Source organism: Balaenoptera acutorostrata, chromosome 2 (assembly GCF_949987535.1).
Source record: "Balaenoptera acutorostrata chromosome 2, mBalAcu1.1, whole genome shotgun sequence".
Lineage (NCBI taxonomy): Eukaryota > Metazoa > Chordata > Mammalia > Artiodactyla > Balaenopteridae > Balaenoptera > Balaenoptera acutorostrata.
Window position 1 is genome coordinate 138402697 of NC_080065.1, and position 23153 is coordinate 138425849.

The 23153-nt window shown below is 42.5% G+C and overlaps 1 protein-coding gene and 1 pseudogene across 4 annotated transcripts in view; both read left to right on the forward strand.

Annotated features, from left to right (window-relative positions):
* GRIA1 (glutamate ionotropic receptor AMPA type subunit 1) overlaps nucleotides 1–23153 on the forward strand; it is a 316336-nt gene that overhangs the window by 123938 nt on the left and 169245 nt on the right. The gene's annotated exons all lie outside the window — the stretch shown is intronic.
* LOC103014507 (adenosine deaminase-like protein) lies at nucleotides 7649–21512 on the forward strand (annotated as a pseudogene).

Below are 23153 nucleotides of genomic sequence, written 5' to 3' on the forward strand. Positions count from 1 at the left end.
ATAAATAAACATGGACTGAACAAAACAGCAATAATAATAATTTTCCGTCCTTTTCTCTTCCTATGCTTTAATCCTATTATTTTCCTTTTGATCTATCTTGAAGTTTACTAATTCTCTTATAAGAAGTATCCAATCTGCCATTATGCCTGTAAAATTCTTGATGTCAGTTTTGTACTTTTAAAATTTGGAATTTTCTCTTGATTATTTTGCATGATTTTCAGTAGTCTGCTGAAATTATCAATCTTGTATTTTACCCCCTGGAAGGTAGTAAACATAGTTGATTATAAAACATATGTCTGATTACTCTAATATCTTGAGTCCCTGTGAGTATCTCCCTATTTTCTCTCCTTTCCTGTTCATTTTTATCTACGCTGCTTTATCTTCTGGCGTAACTGGTTGTTTTTTATTGTGTGCTGGTCATTGTATTGCAGAATTTTTTGTAGAAATAATTTGAGACATAGGGTTATGTTATGTTTTTCCCTAAAGAATATATGTTTGCCTTACTGATAGCAATCCATTTTCATTTTAATACAATTTCAGAGATTGGGATGATTTGAATCAAAACTGCAGTCCCTACAAGCACCTATTTCCAGGTTCATTCTCCCTCCTATTGGGCAGTTCTTCTGGGTTTCAACTCAAAGTGATCATTGTTTAACAGCCTCATTCCACTGCCACCACTTTTCGGTCCTGAACTCCAATCCCCACCTTCTTATTCCTGACTCCTCTGGAGTTTAGCTGCTTCCAGCGGAATTGGTGAATGTCTCCAGGGCAAAAGTAGCTCCAAACACATGGCTTACTCACTGACTTTCCTCCAGCCCCAGATCCTGGCTCTGCAGTTCTTCACTCTCTTGTTAGCTCTTTACATCTTCAAGCAGATTTTAAGTACTTTGTCCAGTTTTTCTGTTTGTCCTCATTGGTCCAAATTATATAGTTTCTCATTAACACAAGTGAAAGTCCTACGCCTTCTCTTAAAAAATTCACAAACCTGTCCACAACAGGCTGACCCTAGGCAGTGGTCTCCCCCTTTAGATGAGGCATGCATTTTCCCAGTCACCACAATGTCCAGCTGGTCACTTCTCATTTGCGTCAGTCCAGTCCTGTTGGCATTTGGGATTGAGACTCTTGCCTTAAATTCTTTCTAAAACAAAGCAAAAGATTAACATTCCAATAGGCACTATTTGACCTTCCTGGGTTTATTTCTTCTAAATTTGGCTTTATATACTTGGTAAATAAAGGTTAGGTTTTTTATCATTTTGTTGGAAAAGAGCCTAAAGGTTTTACAGGGTTGTTGTCATTCTCCTCTCCGTGTGCCTGTAAGATCTGGAATGTGTAATGGTCTCAGGCTTGCCCTGTGAGGATAGACTGCCAGACTGCCTTGTGCAGCAGAACATCTGCACTAAAAGCTGGTTTCTAGCCTCAGTCATGATGTGAGACCAGGACAGTGTTAAATGGAAGACTGAAGGCAGGATGACTTAGAAACAGATGGTGTATAGCTCCCACAGGGTGTGGAGTCCACTTCCAGAGCCAGTATAAGGAGTGTTAATGCTATTAGGGTGCCAAGTAGAGTGAAAACAAAACCACAAAAAAAAATGAGATAGAAGATTCAACTCTTTCTGTTCAGTAATCAGGAAATATATCTGCTCAAGGACTAGTGGATTCAGAATAGACTTTGTCAAAGGGTCACTAAAATGGAATAAAAGCTTACAAAGATTTCCAGATACCCTGGGAAATACAGAAGGGTGTGATCTTTTTTAAAAAATGAACTCCTGTCCTTTGCTCAGTCTAATTTGATGAAAAATTTCTGAGTACAGCTACTCTATGCAAAATAATCTCTACTTACAGGAAGAAGGTACTTTCCCTAATTTTGGTTGAGAGTGTAGTTTCCAGAACCAGGCTGCCTGGATTCCAATCCCAGCTCTCCTGTATACTAACAGTGTGACTTCAGGCATGTTATTTAATTTCTGTGTTGTAATTTTCCCATATATAAAATAGAAATAATAGTTATACTTATCTCGTAGGGTGAAGACTAAAAAAATAATGCATGTAAAGTACCTAGAACAGTGACTGCTCTCAAAAACTGCTATTTATAATTAAATTTGTTTTATTATTATAATTACTTAACAATATTTAACATGCTTATCTTTTGTCTCTCAGAGCCCTGGGTTTCTTATCTCTGTACTATACTCTTTCATTGAATGTTCTAAACAGGCTGTCTTCACAAAACTATTTCTTTCCTAGTTGGATGTGGGGATTACATTGGGGATTTCCAAATCTTGCTGCTCATTTCAGAAAGCTCTTTGAAAACACAACTTTCTAGGATCCACCCATAGAGAGTCTGATTTAGTAGATCTGGGAAGGCCTGGGAAGCTGAATTTTTTAAAAAGCTCACTGGTGATTATGATATGCAACCATTTTGGAACCACTGGACTCTGGTGTACCAATTATTAAATATCTGGAGCCAATTGTTAAATATTCACGAATTTTGCAAACTGGTTGTTAAACGATCAGTAGCTGTTGGCTATGGTGGGAATATTTACATCATGAAAATTGGCAGATGCTACTTTTTCTTTTTTTCTGGAGAGCTGGTTGACTATCACACTGCAGGTACAATCTTCTCAGCTTCTGGGATTTGGAGTGTCTCTGTCTGACCCTCTTTTGTTTGGGACCCAAAATCTTCACTGTTCTCTGAGGTTTTCTTGATTGAGGTTTGGATCTCCCATGGAATAGGCATTCCTGTGGTTGAAAGGGCTGTCAGCTAGATATCTCTGCATCCATATTCAAACTCTCATTTCTTCAGTGTGAGACAGAAGTAGAAAACTGCCCAGTAGTTGCTCTAGCTTACAGATGTGTGATAGTTGGCTCTCACAAAGATTTAAAATAAAATTTGAGGCAGCTTTTACAAAATCACGGCATTGCACATTAAAATCCAGATTCTCTGTAAAGCTTTTCTTAAAAAAAGAATTAAAAAAAAGAAAGATCTGGACCTGCTTCTCACTTGATGAATTCTGGCTGAAGCTGAGTGACCACTGGCAGGGGGAAAAGTGTTCTCTCACCTGTCCATTTGTTCATTCATGCTTCCTGCCTGGCCCCTGAGCTTGGAACTCAGTGAAGCAGTATGCTTTGCTGGAAAAGGTGACAGTCCAGGACTTCGGAGATGTGAGCTTGCAGTCCTGATGCTGCTTTTAACTCACTGTGTGGCTTTGGCTGACTCACTTTCCCTATAGGAGCCCTAGTTTCTCATTTGCAACCTGGAAGGATGCTCACCTTGTCTGCCTCCCAATGACGTTGGGTGGTCTGAAATGGGAGAGTATGAGCCCTTGACTGCCAGCTGCAGAAAAGTAAAGAATTATTGCTAAATGTTGATTCCTGTTATCTACCATCCCCTTAGTGGGGATGAGTGATCCCAGAACAAGGTCTGATAGGAGTAAATCTTTGAATGCACTGGAACACCGAGAATGGATGGGGAGAGAGGGTTCCATGGTGAGAAAAACAGAAATACCAGTGAACTTGCTGAATCTGCCGTCTCGCTCAGGGAGATTTGGGAACACGAGAATTTAAAGATCATATTATTAACCACCTCCACTTTACGGATAAGAAAATATGGGCTCAAAAAAAAAAAAAAGAAAAGAAAATATGGGCTCAGAGGGAGTATGGGCTTGGAATCAGATCTGCATATCAATCCCAGCAACATTCCTAAACCTCTCCAAGCTTCTGTTTCCTTGTGTGTAAATGGGAATGTAAGAATCTGTCTTATAAAGTATTGTGAAGATTCAGTGAGATAATGTGTTTTCAGTACCTAAAACATATTGTAAATGCCCATTAAGTGGCAGCTGCTGTTATTAACTCAAATCAGGCATATGCTAATTGAAGCACTGGCAAACCAGGAAGTAGTTAAGAGAATAAGACATATTGCTAGTGGATACTTCCTTATCAGGAAAGAACTTTTCATCAACCAGAAGGGGCTCCTTTTACTTCCCATTGCACTGAGGTAACTTAAATCAGTATTTTTCCTAGCATTTGCTACAAGAGTCAAAAGACACCCAACCACACATGCCCAAATCAACAGCAAGTACTGAGAGCCAGAGGTGGTATTAGCATTATAGAGCATTTGCAGAGTCGAACTGGTGTGTGTTTCCCCTTCAAAAATCCTTAAATGTTGACCCTACTCACCTGGAAATGAAAAATCTGGGCCCAAAGAACACTTATTTATTTTTGATTTTCACTGCTTTGCGTGCCTCTTTTCACCGCCACATCTAAACATCAAGGCAAGAAGTGTTCAAGCGCCTTTGGGCTCCTGAAGTCTGGAACAAATTAGAATTCTTGGAGTCAGTCCTTCTTTTGGACTAAACTCCTTTTTCTTTTCCATTTTCCAATAAAATTTTCGGTTCCAGAGAGTCCTTTCTCAGCCACTCCTTTCCTAATGCAATTCTGTTTGATTTCCACTGTGCAGCTCCTGAAAGGAGCCACTGAACCATGACGCAGCCAGCATTTCAATTCCTGAGCACCAGCTTTCCAGCAGGAGCTGTTCCAGAACCATCTTTATTTCCAGCAATCATGCATTTAACCAAAATGATTGACACAGCGTTTTCCGCCCTCTCCAACTTTTCCAGCCCATTAGTCTTTATTTGTCTTCCATGGAAAGACTCCCCCGGTTTGGTTTCCTGCCATATCAGTGAACGTACAAATACGTGCATAAGTCAAACACACCTACACACCCGTAGATGTAATATGTACTGAGTCTGTATCTGTATTGAATATTCAACAGTTCATTTCTAGACTTCATGTCTCCACTGAAGTTTTAGTCATTTGCTTCTTTCCTCCTTTCTTATCTCCCCTTCTTCCTCTTTCCTTCACTCCCTCCTTACTTCTTTATTTTCTTTCTACTTTTCCCAGAAAAGTAGACTATTTTTGGTAGTCACTATAGAATCTCATATTCTTCAGTCTCAAAGAGGCTTAAGAAGCTTTTTAATACAATCTTCTCACTTTAGTTTTGAGAAATCTGTGTGCTAGAAAGGAAACCATGTGCCATCAAAGGCTTTTCCTTGCCTTTAGGAAAACTTTCAAGCTCCACAGGCATCACCCAGCACTGCATGGCTTGGACCCTGCCCTCCGCGTCGGCCACATCTCCACCTCAGTCTCCACGCTGTAACCACACAGACCCTTCAGTCCCTGCCTCAGGGCCTTTACACATGCTTTTCTTTCTTCCTACACAGGCTTTCACCCATAGGCACACACCTCCTCTTCACCACTTGACCTTCTATTTATTCTTCAAGTCTCAACTCAAATGGTACTCGTTAGACCACCTTCCTGGCACTCATCAAATCTGTAATTATGTATTTCGTTGTTTAATGTCTCTTCACCTATTAGAAAGCAAGATCTCTAGGGACAAACACCATGTCCCTTCCACCCCACCACACCCCCACTATTTCTTCAGTGCCATATACAGTGCCTGGCATTTGATAGTTACAACAGATATTAACAAGAAAGTAATAGTGTCTAACATTTATTGAGAACTTGCAAGTTTCAGAGACACTGTTCTAAGATTTTTACATGTATTAACTCATTTAATACTTACAACTATCCTAGGAGGAGGGTATGAGTGGTCAAGTCACCCACCCACTATTACATGGCTAGAAAGTAGCAGAGCGAGTTTCTAACCCAGGCATTCTGACCCCAAAGCCTGGCCGTGCTGTGTCTCTATGAAGTGCTCCATTAATATTCACTGAAGGAATAAATGAAAAATTTATCCAAATTGATAGCGGCAAAACGGAGGTTAAAACTTAAATTGCTTGATTGATAATCCACTCCTCTTTCTATGCAAACAGAGAGCCTCTCAGGTACCAGCAGAATGCAGTAAAAAGAAAGAGAAGCAAATTAACAAATTGGTCTGTTGCTGATATGGACTATGGGAGGGACCCTGCGATGTAGATTGTGGAGTGAAGTGGAAATCATCCTATTAGATTCAGGCAGGACCTAGTGGCAGGTGGAAAAATACTGAACCATTGAAGAGGACTTAAGATACGGAATCAGGTTCTCCAGAAACATCAAGTGGATTTACAGTTATTATCACTAACAATTTAGGTAATTCTCATGCTTTGGATGATACCTTCCAAACCTGATTCTAAAGTATAAGCAACCGTCAATTTTATGAAAGTGCTGGTCAGAATTCTAGGATGAAAGCTCCAGGAGGGTGCCTTGTTTGCTGCTGTATCCACAGCATGTGAAACAGTGCCTGGCACGTAGTAAGTACTCAATAAATATCTGTTTAACGAATTAATGGAAAATGCACATCAACAAATCCATCAGCAGGTACTTACTAAGTATCTGTCATTAAGTCTATGCAGTTCAAGGAGCAATGAAGAACACAAAGAAAAATAAGTCAGATTGCTTTTCATGGAGAGGTCCTAGTCTAGGTGGACCTGGTAACAACGACCACTATCAATAAAAGCCACCATCTTGGGGATTTGCTTTGTCTAGGTGCCGTGCTATGTCCCTTTATATATTATTAGGTCATTTTCATACTTGTAACATCTTCAAGATGATGGCACTACTACTAGTCTCCATTTGCAGATGTAGAAACTGATGTTTAGAGATGTTATTTTCTTGACCACAGTCACAGAGTCAGGAGCTGGTGAAGCCAGGATTTAAACTCAGGTCTGTTTGACTCTGGCATCAACTATGCCAAATGTGCTCATCCCATTATTTCAAGATCATCTATGGGAGAGGGGCATGTTGGTACTACAGAGTTTGCAGTATTAGAGGGTGGGGGCAGGGACGGAGGGAGCACTGCAAGTAACACCACTCAACCTCTCCAGGTCAACATATGCTGCTGACCTGGGTCCAAAATAAATTTCCATTCTTCACCTGCCACAATCCTACTTGTTGTGTAAATCCCAGATTCAGTGACACTTCTTCCTGGAAGACTTCTCAAACACTATACAATTGGGTTAGTTATTCCCTTCTTCATGACCCCTCATCATAATACTTCTCACCACACATTCTAATCATTTGTGTCTCCCACCTACTAGTCTTCAAGTTCTTCCAGGATAATATTTTATCCTTCCAGGGCCAGTACAGTGCCTGACATACAGTGTGTCATTTCATAAATATTGACGGAATAAATTAATTTTAGGTAGAAAGTGCCACATACGGATCCAACTAATATATAGCAGAATTCAAAGGAAGGAGTATATTTGGGGGTGTTAACTGAAGCTCCAAGACGAAGAACTGCTGAAAAGTTGGGTAAGATGCTCACTCAGTGCTACACTGCGCATATGTGGACGTAATGGCCTCAGGGGATGAGCGGTGTACAACGTGATCCCGGAAATATCAACATGGCGGAGGGGTCCTACATGTACCTGCTCGCAGACAGGGAACTCTTGCTGAGGGCGCGACTGTCACTGGTGCTCAGTACTGCCCCTGCCCTATGCTCAGGGCTGCAAGGGCCAAGACCAGGAGAGACTCAAGGCGGAAGTCTACCATGGTGGTGAAGCTGAGACCACAGCTGCATATACACTTAATCTTATCAAAATGAGCGCAAGTAAAGCAGTCTGAAGGATTCAAGACCACAAAACGTACTGACTGAAATACACTGTATTGTGTATACCAAGAATAAAAGTGTTTGAAGAAAGACCCATTCTGCTAAATCATGATGGAATCAGAAGAAGAACAACGGCTCTAGAAGACAACCTTTTACTTGGAATTACCTAAAATGGAACTTCATGTCCTTTTGAATGGATCCATTAGTTCCAAAGCCGTGAAGAAATTAAGAGCCAAGAAGCCAGGTCTTAAAACCCATGATCAGACGACTATGAGTAACAAGAGAAAGAAAAGAACTTTAAAAGAATGTTTCCAGATGTTTCAAATTATTCATCAGTTTACTACTAGCCCTGAAGATATTTTCATGGCCACAAAAGATGTTATTAAAGAATTCACAGATGATGGTGTCAAGTGCCTGAAACTAAGGAGCATACCCAGAAGAGAAAATGTTACAAGGAATGACTAAAAAGACTTATGTGGAACCTGTACTTGAGAGTATAAAACAGTCTGAAAAAGAAAATGCAGACATTGACGTTAGGTATTTGATAGCAATCAACAGAAGAGGTGGCCCTTCAGTAGCCAAGGAGACTGTTAGGCTTGCTGAAGAGTTCTTCCTTTCTACTGAGGATGCAGTTCTTGGACTAGACCTTTGTGGAGACCCTACCGTAGGACAAGCAAGACTTCTTAGAACCTCTTTTAGAAGCTGAGAAAGCAAATCTGAAGTTGTCATTACATCTTATAGAGATTCCAAAGCAAAAACAATTAAATAAATAAAATCAAAGAAAATAAAGAAACCTAAGTACCCCTGGATCTGCATCCTGATAGAATCGGGCATGAGACTTTTCTCAGATCCCCTGAGGGAGGATCCCTGGATCTGGTGGACTTTGTGAGACACCACCAGGTACCACTGGGTAAGGCTTCAGGTCCTGCAGACAACCCTCTGTTCCTTCTTCCCCCACCCCCAAGGTTGCAATCCATATGGAGAGAAGTACTGTTCTAAAAAATATAAATATCATTTAGAAAAAAATGTTCTAAAGTTGGATTGGGGGGCAATGTGGTCATTAAGACTCCTGTCTGGACATGTGGACTGTGTGAACCCAGGAAAGTTATTCTCTCTGAGCCCCAATTTTCTCATCTATACCATTGGGATGACAAAAATTAGACTGTTGGGAAGTCAAAATGAAGTAATACATTAGGAACTCAGCTGAGTGCTCTGTTCTTTGTAAGTATTCAAATGTTTGTCACGGCCACGGCTGCTGCTACTGCTGCTACTTGTCTTCCAGTATTATTATTAGGCAAAGTTGGGAGAGTAAGGCATTTTATGCAGACGTGCACTTCTGAGGAAAAGTACAGAGATATGAAGAAACATCCTGCCCTAGTGTATAAAGACAATTCATGGCATTGGCAAAAAAAGGCTATAGATATTTCATGCTGAGAGAGAGATTCCTCTGAACCAAGGTATAAAATGCTCAGAAAATTAGAGAGCTGGTGAAACCATGCTCCATTCCTGTTTTTAAGAGCTAAATGTCAAAATGAAGAGTCCAGTGTATGTGCCTGAATCCAATGTGTGTCTTTTCCACTAAACATATAGGTGAAGCTCTGTACAGTGGCTGCCATTTTGTTCCCAGGAAATGATTCCGTGGGAATGTGGGCTGCTGTCTCTTATTCTTTCTGGAGAAGAGTGGGGTGTCATTAGACAACTTTTTGTCTAGAACTATGATACCAGTTTGGGCTCTATGTCTAGCCATCTAATTTTTTTCCTAAGGTTGCCCAAGTAGAAATGTGAAAAGATGTGATTTGGTCCTTGTGACTGGGATTAGGGAGAGCGGGTGTGCTGGTATAGGCAATCCCTTAATTGGTCTCTTGCCATTGATCTTCATTGAAATACCTACTTTCAGTCCATGAGACCTTATAGAAGTAGCCAACTAAAGTATACTCCAGAGTAGTTCATTCATCTCATCTCGTACTACAGTAGGTCTCCATGGCCCATTAAAACTGCTTATCCTTCCCTTTACATCTATTATTTGAGTTTACCCTCCCTTCTGTCTTCTTCCCCTTAAGTCCTTGTGATGCTCCGACCACCCTATATGGCTGGCAGCACTACCTACCTACTGCTCTCTTCCCCCCACCCCAAAAACCCTCACATGCACCCTATGTTTTTGGCCACTGTGATTTTTTTTTTCAAACTGATCCTTCAACTTAAATGCCCACATCCTATTATGATTATCAAAAGAGTCTCGGCTTATGTGCAGGTTGGATGTAGTAATAACCGGGGGATAACATAGGATTATTTGATTTCTTGTGTATTGGTTTTTTTCCCAGAGATGACCTGTTTGGTTTGAAATTTGGCTTAATTGTGTCGCTTTGGCAAGAGCAGAAGGGGATGGACGTGAGGCTAGGATGCAGGGTTTGCTAGATGGAATCAAGAGTATAAACTTTCTAGTTAAGCATATTATAACCTGTGGGGGTAGTTTGCATTTTAACCTATGTACATCCTCATCTAACCAGCTTTCAGACTTTAAGCAACCTTAAAATTTTGGAAAACTTCTGGTATACAAATGCAGATGAAAGAATTACCATTATTCTTACACCCTGCAGGGAAATGCATGTTGATTGTAAAATTGCATAAATGTCAGTTGAGTGATTTAACAGGCTTGGTTATTAAGCTTGTTAACAACAGATGTCAGATAAGAAAAACAGCAGGTGAGGGTAGATTGGAGGAGCGGGTACTGGCTGCTGACAGAGGGAGGAGTGACAGCTGACACGACGGGAAGGTCCAGTAGAGACTACAGTCTCACCAAGTATAAAGCTGTCTGGGAACCAAAACAAACAAAAACAAATAAAACACTCTACGACCTTAGGAGTCCTTACAGGAGTTATCATATACACCAGTGGTCACAATTATTAATCAACAGCCAGTTACCATATGTCTACTCTATGTAGCAGGTTCCATTCCAGGAAATTCAGAATACAAAAAATTATAAAAAATAGAACTTCGCTCTGAAAATATTTACCATCTGCAACACTACCACATTGGCCAAGCTGAAGCTGTGTATATTAAGCTCTTTTTACAAATGTTGGGACATGCATAGAACCTATTAGGAGGTTTTTCTCTTGAAAATAACGTAAAATTATTTAGCTACTTATAAGATAAGTTTGTTTACTGCTTTCTCAAAGATGCCATTTCCTGACAATGCTAATAACGGAGGAGTTTCAGAATAATGACCTCATAAAGTTCATGCAGCTGTCTCTCTGTGCAGACTTAGATAACACACAGCCATGGCCTCACTCACTCAGGCCAGGGGCAGGTTTTAATAGCTTGGTAGGACTATGGTCAGAAATCCAGTTTGGTATAAACTGTTTTCTCTCTTTACTGTTAACTTATTTAATGAAAGGAAATATCTCATTAAAGATGCCTATTTTCCCCAAGATTCCATGGGGATGGGGCTGTGGTACCTACAGGTCATTAGACAAAATGAGAATGGAGTCTTGAGATAGATCAGGAACCCCCAAACTCATCCTTGTACTTCAGTCATTGGAATGCTTTGGTTATTGTATTCCATCATGCCAGTCATTTAGAGTTGAGGAGTCTAAAGACCTCACTGACTTCTAAAGAGTGATTTAGGGCATTTTCCCTGGGGAAAGAGCTCCTCTATAAAGGAACTTCAAGAAGTCCAAGAAGGTGGGCTCTGTGTCTGCTGAGAGACAGGAGAGGTAATCAGGCAGCGGCGTAGCTCGTGGTACTGGGGAGTAAGATGATGTGCTGCCCACATCCTATGGAAGGTACGGGTGAGAGTGAGCGTAATGGCACCCTTATGATAGCACCAGGGCCAGTCATTTATTTAAAATGGAGAATGGAATGTGTATTTTCATCCCACTGTCCACCAAATTTTTTTTAGGAAAAAAATGAGAGTAGGAGGAAATTAAGAGTAGGAAAATGTTATACAACTGCTAGGTCTTTTCGAGCATCTTAAAATCTGTGGCAGGTCAGGAAAAACATGGTGAGAATGCTGAATGGAGAGTCAAGAAACCAGGAAAAACATGGTGAGAATGCAGAATTTGGAGTCAGGAAACATAAGTTCAAGTGTAGTTTCTGTGGCTGACACCCTTACTGTGCGATTGAGGACAACATTCCCCCACCCCAGAGCAACCACTCCTTGCCTGTCGTATAAGGGAGTTAGATAAAGCCTCTATAGGTCCTTCCATTCCTGGCATTCTAGGGTTTAGTAATAAGCTACAACAAGGATCTTGTTTTTTAATGTATTATAAGACACAAGGAAATGTATACAATGAAGTGACCTATAAATTCTGCTGAACTTTAAATGTGAATTAGATGCAAATACAGAATGAAAAATCAGGGTGAAAATCATTACCCTCTGTAGATTAGGAAGTATAATGTGGTTCCTTTGCAGTGGGAAGAATGAATCTTGCACAAGCTGAAATAAGCACTGAAAAATGTTGGAATAACTATACACTATGGTAGTCTGGGCTTTCTTCCCCTTTGCTGAGACTTTTCCTTTTCTATTTTTGCACCCATGCTTAGATGGGGGACAAATATCCTTGAGATTCTACATGGGACAATGGTGCAAGCACATAGAGGAATGTCAGGTCACCTGCGCACAGTCATAAGTAATGACATCATATATAGGTTTATATGATCCAGAGGACCTGAGGGTATACAGCCTCTGGTCAACCTGAGGTAGTATCTACCTGTCCTGAGAGATAGGAAAATTTATCCAATTGTTACACTTGAACTTGAGCTGAAAAGACAACCTGGGAGACGGGAATTCATGCTTACTGGGTGCCACAACATGTGTTAGCACTTGACATATTTTCTTTCATTTAATCCTTAGACTAAAAGCACCCTATCAGAAAAGAGTTTTTAAACATTATTTGATCTTCTGATTCCTATTTGTAAAATGGGGAAATGAAATCTTGGAGAGGTTACGTAGGTCTTAACAGCCAGTAAACAGTATAAGCTGAGATGGAAAGGTTCCCTGATTCCAAAGCCTGTCCTCTTCCACAATACCTCATTACCTCTGGAAGTCCTAGTTTCCACTCTAGTTCTGCCTTTATTTGACTGTGGTACCTGAAAAATAATCACTCAGGTTCTTGAATCTCAGTTTGCTCATCTGTTAAAAATCACACAAACAACCAGCCAACCAACCAAAACAGTGACCATATGGCCTCTGTTCTTCTTCTATGGTTTGTGGACGGATATGACAGGGCTACAGTGAATTCACTGGGAACGGTGCCTCTCACAGTCATGAAACATGGTGGCCCTCAACTTTAAGAGGGCTTTGGGGCTTCCCTGGTGGCGCAGTGGTTGAGACTCTGCCTGCCAATGCAGGGGACACGGGTTCGAGCCCTGGTCTGGGAAGATCCCACGTGCCGCGGAGCAGCTGGGCCCGTGAGCCACAACTACTGAGCCTGAGCGTCTGGAGCCTCTGCTCCTCAACAGGAGAGGCCGCGACAGTGAGAGGCCCGCGCACCGCGATGAAGAGTGGCCCCCTCTCGCCGCAACTAGAGGAAGCCCTCGCACAGAAACGAAGACCCAACACAGCCATAAATAAATAAATAAACAAATACTTAAAAAAAAAAAAGTAAGAGGGCTTTGTACAACCTGAAACTATATGTAAATTGTATCATATATTTATACACCTGTATTGTTTTAGAAAAGAGTCCAAAGCCTTCCTGAGGTTCTCCATGGAATCTGTATCACCAAATGCCTAAGAAACTTCCAATTAGTAGATCTCCTTGCGGTACCTTCGAGCTCAAAACATCTGTAACAAACTGAAATCAGTTAAGGTTTGGTACATGAAGGGAGTTCAAAGGCAGAACTTACACTTGCACCGTAGACTATGCAGTGTCAGGGAAACAGACGTGGCAAAGAGTCGAGGATTCGGGATCCTGGTTTACTCTGCCTTGTCATTCAAAGAGATGCTAATTCCTGCCTATCTCTCTGCTTGTAAACAGTTATTATAAAACCAAATGTGATAATATGGATGAGAGCACTCTGGAAAAACATAAAGTATCCTGCAAAAGTATGATATTAACTGTGAGATATTAAAGTATCAAGTCGTTTCACTAGTTGTCTGTCAACTGAGAAAGAGGGAAAATTGCAAACTCCATCAGCAAAATTTAGAACCTCTGCTTTTTCATCCTTCAGCAAGGTCCTACAGCTGATACTTATGTGTAAATTTCCTTGACTTTAATGAGAATCAGTTGCAAATACAGCTTGCAGGATTCAGATGGAGATCATCACCAATCTGGAAGCTGATATATAGAACTTAAGGTTTCTTCTCTAGGCAAGGTATTCTTTTTTTAATCTCCTTTATTCCATTACTCAGTGATTCTTAAAGAATGGTCCAGAACCAGCAGCGTGAGCATTATTCACGAACATGTTAGAAATGCACATTTTCAAGCCCCATCCCAGACCTATTGAATCAGAAATTCTGGGGGTGGGCAGTGCAGTCTGCATTTTAATAAGCTCTCCGGGGAATTCTGATACACTACATGCTCAAGTTTGAGAACCACTGCCATAAGTGATTATCCCAGGACAGACCTCCTGGGCTCGTATGTTGGTTATGGGTACTCGAAAGTGAATAACAGGGTTCCAGTAACCTGGAAGAGTACCTAGTATAGTTCCCTAAAGGGCTAGTATAGGCAAGGTTGGGCTGGGGGACACCAGGGTTAGCAAACATGATAGGTGTAGCCCGAAACATGCTCCAATAGGCCTCTTGTGTATAAGGCCCCATGTTAGGTTTTACAGAGCTGAGAAAGAAGAATATGGCCCTGTTTCAAGGGATGCAACTCTTGGAAGATTCAGAAAGTATAGATACCCTTGGTACCCTTGCAGCCAAAGAGTGATGGCAATCCAAAATTAAACCATACATGTCTAAAAGTTAGCTCTGTGGTAAGCTTTCTTCTCTGAGACTCGAAGTTATAGAACACAACAATAAATATGAAAACAACTAATGCTTACAAAGCATTTATCATATCCCTAGCCCTGTTTTAAGTGACTTTTATGTGTTACTGGTGTTCCCTGTTTTTAGCTGTTTACTGTACCAAGGCCTATGCTGGGCTCTGAAAATACAACTGTGAGAGTCTAACTGCCCTCAGGGAGCTCACACACCAATGGGGAAAATCAGAAGAAATGAGCCCATTACTGTTCCAGCGAGATGGAGTATGAAGTGCAAGTTCAAGGTGTCTTCAGAGGCCTAGGTGAGGCAGCTACACTCAGTCTTATGCAAACAGAGGTTTCTCAGAGGAGGAAATGCCTAAATTTAGGCTTCCAAAGGATGAGAGGAATTGGTCATTTTAAAGCGGAGAAAACTGAGATTTAGGGCACTTGGACAACTGTACTCCAGGTCACACAACCTGAGTAAGTGGTGAGTTGGGATTTGAATTCAGGTCAGTCCAATTCCAAAGCCCTTGCTTTTAACCATTAAGGTTAGGCTGGAAAATAGGTTTTATGAAGCCTGTCAATCCTGATAAACTGGTAAGGGCTTCCAGGAATGCTTACGATGAGTACTCTGAGGGCTCAACTGGAAAGAATGCCATGATCAATTAGTGATGTCTGCCTTGGGTACAGAAGAGGGGAGTGTATGTGTCATGCATTTGCTGACCCTGCACTGCAGAGTACTGCCTCTAGGACTTAGCACAAAGAGGGACAGACCTGCAGAGCTATTTCTAATTCATGGAAGACTATCTCTGACCTCAAGGAACTTATAGCTCTATGGCATCAGTGCGGGCCTATTATATATTACCAGGAGGTAGTCAGTGACAGCTCAGGATGTTATGAGCTGATGGAGCATTCAGGGACAAAGGGAGTAAAGTTTTCTTTATTTTTTTTTAATTAAAAAAATTTTTTTTAATTTTTTGGCCACACTGTGCAGTATGCGGGATCTTAGTTCCCCAACCAGGGATTGACCCTGCACCGCCTGCAGTGCACACGCAGAGTCTTAACCACTGGACCGCCAGGGAAGTCCCTAAAGTTTTCTTTAAAAAGTGAAGACGTGGGCTTCCCTGGTGGCGCAGTGGTTGAGAGTCTGCCTGCCAATGCAGGGGACACGGGTTGGAGCCCTGGTCTGGGAGGATCCCACATGCCGCAGAGCAACCGGGCCCGTGAGCCACAACTACTGAGCCTGCGCGTCTGGAGCCTGTGCTCCGCAACAAGAGAGGCCGCGATAGTGAGAAGCCCGCGCACCGCGATGAAGAGTGGTCCCCACTTGCCGCGACTAGAGAAAGCCCTCGCACAGAAACGAAGACTCAACACAGTCATAAGTAAATAAATAAATAAATAAATAAAAGAACGTGAATTTCTTTAAAAAAAAAAAAAGTGAAGATGTTGATTAAGTATAACTGTGAAAAACAAACAACAATAAAGAAAAATCTTATGAATCTACTAAGCTTCACAATTTGTAGGCCAATTCACTTTTCGATTTTTACTTCTGTTATTTCTGTCAACATGGAAGATGTTAATATGATAGAAAATGGTACTGTTCACAAGTAATGTGTCAAGTTGGTTCTATCATGCCCGGGGGAAACTTAAATTTACAAATGCCACCCAAAAAGTATGCATTCAACATACCTAATGGCTTATCTGTGGAGTAGTTTGGAAGTTGCTATCAGTCAGAGGGATTGAGAGGGCGGCTCTTTAAGGCAAAGATGGTAATAAGTCAGTGCCAGTTTTCTTCACCCATGGTTTACGGTATCAGGAGGGTGGTAGGTGAGCTCTTTGAAGGGTAATCAAATATTGTTTTCACAGTATATTTGTTAAACCACTGTATGCATTGAAACGACAACAACGGCAACACAACAAGAACAACCGGTCCTAATAATCAGAAGGAATCTGATGGGTACCATCAAGTCAGCCCGTAGTGGGAAATGACCGCTGGATGAATTTCCTGTGCAAAAAGTCTTTTTCAATTCTCCCTATATTAGCTTCACACTGAACTGTTATAAACACTTTTTATCCTCGACATTAACCATTTTTTAAGTGACGCATGCATTGGACATAGAGATCAAAAGGAGCAGATGACCTCCCGCAAAGTCCCAAGGTCAGAGCTGTCTGCCCTCTGGACATTTCTCCCCAGGAAGCCTGTGTTGTGAACACTCACCTCTCATTAACCATGACTTGCAAACCAACATGGTACATCATTTTCAGAGGCTCACTTGGTGGTTATGGGCAGCCTTGGGTTTCATCATCTGAACCACTGGGGTGTAAACCTCAGCAGTCCCCCACCCCAGGGCTATGCCTGCTTATAGAGCTCCCCTAAACCTCCACCCACAGCCATCAGAAACCAGCTTCTCACTGGTCCTCCTCCCCGCCTCGCCCAGCATTTATGTCAGAGATGATGGGGGAGCTTATCACTTATCACCTTAAGACTTAATTACCTCATCTTACTTTGGAAGACAAGACTTGACAGTACCAGGAATCAAAACACTTTCCTGCTGACCAGTGCAGAATTCTCTCTGATTCATTTTACATTTTAAACATTATCTGAAACCTCAACAAGGGGAAAAAACATGACAGTAGTCTGTGGAGAAGAGGCTCTGGGGCTCAGGCTGAGAAGGACTTTAACTTTCTCGTCCCTATCAGATTAGATAATCACCTGGAGAACTGAAAGAAATGGCCTCAATGTACAGGGACTGTGTATCTTTGTATCTTAGCATCTTCTAGGTACAAATCCCAACACAAAGAAGGCGCCCTGGAGCCCAAGGTTGACGATCTCCAGTTAAGATTACATGTTCTAAAAGAGGAAGAGAACCATTTAAAGGTTAACATTGAGTACACTGAAGTCTGAAGGTTCTCCTTTGCAGGGCTCCTGATAACATTTGTGAAGCAGAGAAATACCAAGTCAGTTCAGAGAGACTGCCTTATTGCCTGTGCACTTTATTCACATCCTTCACCCCCAGTAGGCTTCTGAATACGTATCCCTAATACATCCCTCCTCTTTGAGCAGTTCTGCTGCCGAAGCTTAGCTGTGCGCTGTCACTTGTCCCATCCCTCTCTCTTTAATTCAGGTACATGGCTATTTTCTCCTCCATTCCATGGAGAGAGACACAGCCCAGTGCTTTGGGTGGAGCCCAGGGCTGCGGGTAGCAACAAAATCTGGTTTCTATACCCACTTCTGCCACTAATATGTTATGTGACTTTGGACAAGTATTTTTCCCCTCTCAGCAACCCAGTTATCTGGCATTGGCAGGATTGGCTAATCTCTAAGGAGCCTTTCCAGCCCTAACATTCCAGGTCTTCAAGGGAACTGGAATTCTGGGTTCGACTGAATTCAGTGTAACCAGCATTTGCCAACTTCTTCCTCTTTGGCATCAAGCATCACACCAGGCACTACAGGGGATGTACTTATATGGGAGCTCTCTCTCTCTGAACCACAGTGCTCACAGGCGAGGGGAGAGTAGGACGAGAAAAACAAGTTTACAGTTCTCTCCAGTGCACAGCAGAACATACTGTGTGCTATGAGCAAAGTACAAATGATTGCAGGGTCTAAAAGAGGCAGAAATTGCATCTATTTACGAAAAGTCAGAATCACACTTCACGGCATTTCAGATGAGCCTTGGCAGGGAGGGAATTCAGACAGGACACAGCTTAGTTTCTATAGCAACATATACTGAGCAGGTCTTTTGTGCCAGGCACTGCTAAGCACTTTGCACATAATAACCAATTTATTCCTGTCAGTCTTTTGAGATGGAGACCAGGATTATTCCCATTCTGCATATGAAGAAACTAAGGCAGAGATTACATAACAGACCGCAAAGAAAGTGGCAAGTGCCAGGATTCAAACCCAGGCAGGCGACCTGGTGCCCAAGTCCAGTATCAGTCTGGTGGCTCTACTGACCCTGACATATGGAAAGCCACTGACCCTGGAGACTGGAGAATGAAGGAGATCTGACTGCAGAGATGAGTTTTATGGCCCTGGGCAAGTCCTTTCATGCCTCTGATCTCCAGTTTCTTATCTGTGAAATAGCAGTGCTAAGTACTGGCCTCACTGGGTGGTTATGACGATTCAGCAACATGGTGGATATAAAAATACTGTTTAAATGATACAAAGTCCTATATACTCTTAAATAATAGAAGAAAGCAGAAGGAGCAGTGTGAAGAAAAGTCTGGAGGTGGTAAAGTGCAAGGTATATTTAGGCACATGTTTACAATAAAGTGTTTGTCCAGTGGGTTCCATGAGCAAGTGCTACCTGATGGGTCGGGGCTGGGGTCTCTTCCCCAGAGTTGCACCTTGGGTGGTTTCCACCCAATGCCTCACTTCTTCTTTTTTTTTTTTTTTTTTTTTTTTTTTAATTTTATAGCTACTTTATTTATTTATTTATTTATTTTTGGCTGTGTTGGGTCTTCGGTTCGTGCGAGGGCTTTCTCTGGTTACGGCAAGCGGGGGCCACTCTTCATCGCGGTGCGGGGACCGCTCTTCATCGCGGTGCGCGGGCCTCTCACTATCGCAGCCCCTCCCGTTGCGGGGCACAGGCTCCAGACGCGCAGGCTCAGTAGTTGTGGCTCACGGGCCCAGCTGCTCCGTGGCATGTGGGATCTTCCCAGACCAGGGCTCGAACCCGTGTCCCCTGCATTAGCAGGCAGATTCTCAACCACTGCGCCACCAGGGAAGCCCCCTCACTTCTTCTTATCTCTACCGGCTATGCTAGGCCTTGACCATGCTCCCTTAATGTGGAGAAAGACAAATCTAGCCTATTTTCCTTATGTTTTGTACTCCTGAAGCTCACCCCAGAATGCCAGTGCAATTCTCATCGCATTTGAGTTCAATCGCAGCATTTGAATGCAAGGAATAGGCCCTTAACCCTCAGGACTAATATATATATTAGCACATTAGTTTCAGCAGAATTAGCTTATGTAGGAGTGATGGAGTTAGAATGGAGTGGAAGCTCATCTACATAAAGAAATAGACTCATATCAGGACTGTCTGTGTAGCAAGATGTGTTACTGTCATCTTCTCAATACCGGGCAAAGCAGCATCTTCAGATGGTGCCCAGGTTATCCCAGGTGGGAAAGCTGAAGGGGTACACAATGGCTAAATCTAAGAAAAGGGCAGTAGTTCAAGGGATACTCAGTGGGAAATACACTGGACTGGGGTCAGAAGGCTTGAGTTTGAGTCCCAGTATGACTGTTTTATGGCTGATTGACCCTGGAAATGTCATTTCTCCTCTCTGAGCTTCCGTTTTCCGTAAAATGGCACAATTGATAAAGATGCTCTTTAAAGCACCTTCGATTCTGAAAGCCTAAAAACGTGCAAGTTATTTTTAAGCAGAAACTTAACTACAGCTATTCTTAGGCTCCCAACTAGACGCTACATGTGAGTAGGAGATTTTGCATCTCCTACTAACGGCAGAGGTCAAATTTTCAGCTGCATGTTGCTCTTATCTCTCTTAGCGACCAGATGATGCTGTTTACAAAACACCAACAACAACAATGCGACAATAGCAACTGTAGCAACAGACACAGTGGTAGCCAGGAACTGTGCTAGGAACACAATTTCAATGCATTTAACTCTCAGAGCAGCCCCATTGGGTGGGCATTGTTATTATTTCTATAATACAGATGAGGAAGCAAAGGTTTCAGAGGTACTAATTAACTTGCCCAAGAGATGGAGTGGAGAACTGAATCCAGTCTGTCCATCGTCAAACCCTGTGCTCTTAAACATCTAGATGTCCAGCCGGGAGTGAATATAAGCGTATGGACCTAAGTGTCCCAGGTGGCCCTTGAAGCTGCCCTCCTTTGAAAAATGATCTCTAAAGATTTTTTCACAGGGATCGGAGCCTTTCTTCCTCAGGAAGAAGGAAATCACTAACTCCAGAGTAAGAGAACAAAACAAGCAATCCTTTCCCTAAAGTGAACTCTGATGATACTTACGTGCACAGGTCTCCACTGGAGGAGAGAGGGCCAGAGGAACAAGAGTGGCAGGAGAAAAAGCAATCGCCCACCTTTTCAGTGATCTGAGAGATACTCCACACAGGAGTCCCTGACCTCTGCCTGGCATTGCTCAGTGACCCTAACCGTGGGCACAAGGAAAAGTACACCAGAGCTGGGGAGGGGTCACAGTCGATCGATTAGACAGAATGAAGAAACCAGCTGCATGGACCAGCCTCATTTAGAAAGCATCTGTTTCCAAAGCTCTATTAAGTGCGGGGCACACAGAGATGTTCCTAAGACACAGCTCCCATGCTCATTGTATAAGATGGGAGACAAATCCAGGCTTGGCTAGCATTAATGCTAGATGCTAAGTGCCATAATGAAAATCTAAACAACTTGCTTTGGGTGTAGAGTGGAGGGAGGATCAGACACAATTAACTCCAACACGAAACAGAAAGTGTTAAGTACGCTAATGGAAGTACAAGCTAAGAGCTCCGGGAGCTCAGAGAGGGATGGATTGATTCTGACTGGGGTTCTCCCAGAAGCAGTGGTGTTTAAGTGGGATCTCGAAGGAGTGACATGAGTGGGAAAGGGCCGCAATGAAATTCCCTTCATCATGGGGGAGTCAGTAAAAAGAGGAAGTCGGTATGTCTATGTTTGCTTTTCTGAAGACAGAACAGCTATAAGCATCGGAGTTGAAGTTCAGAATGACCTGATTTTGACTTCCAGATCTGCCGTGTCTGTGTGACCTTGCACCTTGGTATCTTCATCTGTAAAAGGAGGTACTAGTATCTTTTTTGTGGGGAATAAAGAAATTAATTAAGACAAATGTTTAGTAATGCAAGTGTTTAGCAAATACTCAATGAATGATAGCTTTTACTCTCATTATGATTCCTAATGCACTGAACATTATCTAGCTCACCTGGGCAACATCTGAGGCTAACCAGCTACTGCTGGATATTCAGACAACTTCCAGAATTAACTAAACGCACCTACATATTCCTTTGCATGTGCCTTCACCCTGTTTGCATTTTCCCTCTCCCCAGACCCTTGCAGAGCCAGCACCTTTGCCTACAGCTGAATCACAGTTTTGCTTTTTTGGTTTTGTGTTTTGGTGTTCTTGTCCATACAATGGACCAAATTATTGAGGTTTGTCTTCTCACTTCTTCTTCATGCAGTAAGGTTCTACATCGGAGGGTACACACTTTGAGGTGCATTCAGATCCAGCAGGGAATGCACAAAAGCCATTAACAGAGTCAGCTTCTCAGACAAAGTCCTGTCTGGTCCACAGCCCAGCTTTGCTCTGTCTCCTGTTCATCACCCTGCTGTGAGAATCATCAGAGGATGTTGGAACCACAGGGAACTAGAGCCAAATCTTCTGTTTTACCAGTGAGGACCACAAGGGCCAGAGACAGGAAGACACTTGTCAAGTTTCTGCAGAGAGGCAGGCAGGGGTGGGTCTGTGCATTCGACCCCAAGTGTGGGAACTCACATGCCTGTGCACCCTGGATGGCTTCCCCTGACCTCTGTGCCTTTGCTCTGTAGACCTGAGCTCTGATGCGGTCAAAGATGCAGTTCCTTCCCTCCCTTCACCTCCCTCGCCCTCCCTCCTGGCTTTGGGTAAAGCTGGAAGGGGCAGCCCTCCTGAGGTCCGTGTTGCACCCACAGTTCCTGCTCCCACAAGCGTCCTCAGATGCCTCTTACACGCCATGTACTGACACGGGGCCTTAGAAGCTCAGAGCCCGGTTGACAGGCAGAGAGGTGAGAAGATTGAAAATACTTTAAACTGCGTTGACATTAAAGAAGTGAGAAAAAGGCAGGTGGGAAACGTTTGTGATGACCGACATCATAGAGAGGTGATAAAAATGAGGAGACATTAAGGCTTGCCTTCTCCTGCTCCCCTGAGACCAAGGAGATAACTGATTTTAATTTCACATGACAGGTCCAGCTGTTTGGTGGTGGTAACCAGGTTGAGGAGGATTCCACAGCTGCACCTGGGCTCCACGGGCACGAAGGCTAGGAGTCACCATCTGCCCTGGTCTCCCTCTTGAGAAGGATTTGCCCTTTCCTCTGAATATACAGAACATGCTGTACTTAGACTGTAGAATTTAGTTGAATTTCTCATGTCCCGTTCTTATTCATGGTTCAGGAGTCTGTCTTTCTCATCACATTAGAACATCCCTCTTAAAGGCAGGGGTCTTGATTTCTGTTTTCCCCATACTGTATCGCATATGATGCACTGAGTCAATACGTTAATTATTCAGTGAACGTTATGATTAGATACACTGCAAGGTACTTTAGCTTAATAGTAAGACCTCACCTTGTGGGATCAGACATACATAGGTGTGAATTCTAGCTCTGCCTTTATCAGTTCTGTGACTTCCACCTACCTGTGCCTCAGTCCTTCTTTCATAAAATAATAATAATAATACTAGTAATAAAAGTGTGTACTCTCTCGGACTGTTACAGAAATTTAGAACTGTGAATTACTTTAAAATGTGTAGTCTAGTTCCTAGCATTAAAGGACTCGGTATACATGAGCAGCTATTAGTAACATCAGAAATCACCATCATCATTTGTTGACACTGTTCTTATGCTGGTACCCGGAATCCCCAAATCCTCAATCAGTCCCTGTCTTTCCTTAGATATGAGAGGGAGAGAGGCAAAGGAATAAACTGAAGGGAAAAAAAAAGAAAGAAACCCAATGTTTCTCACTCCGCGG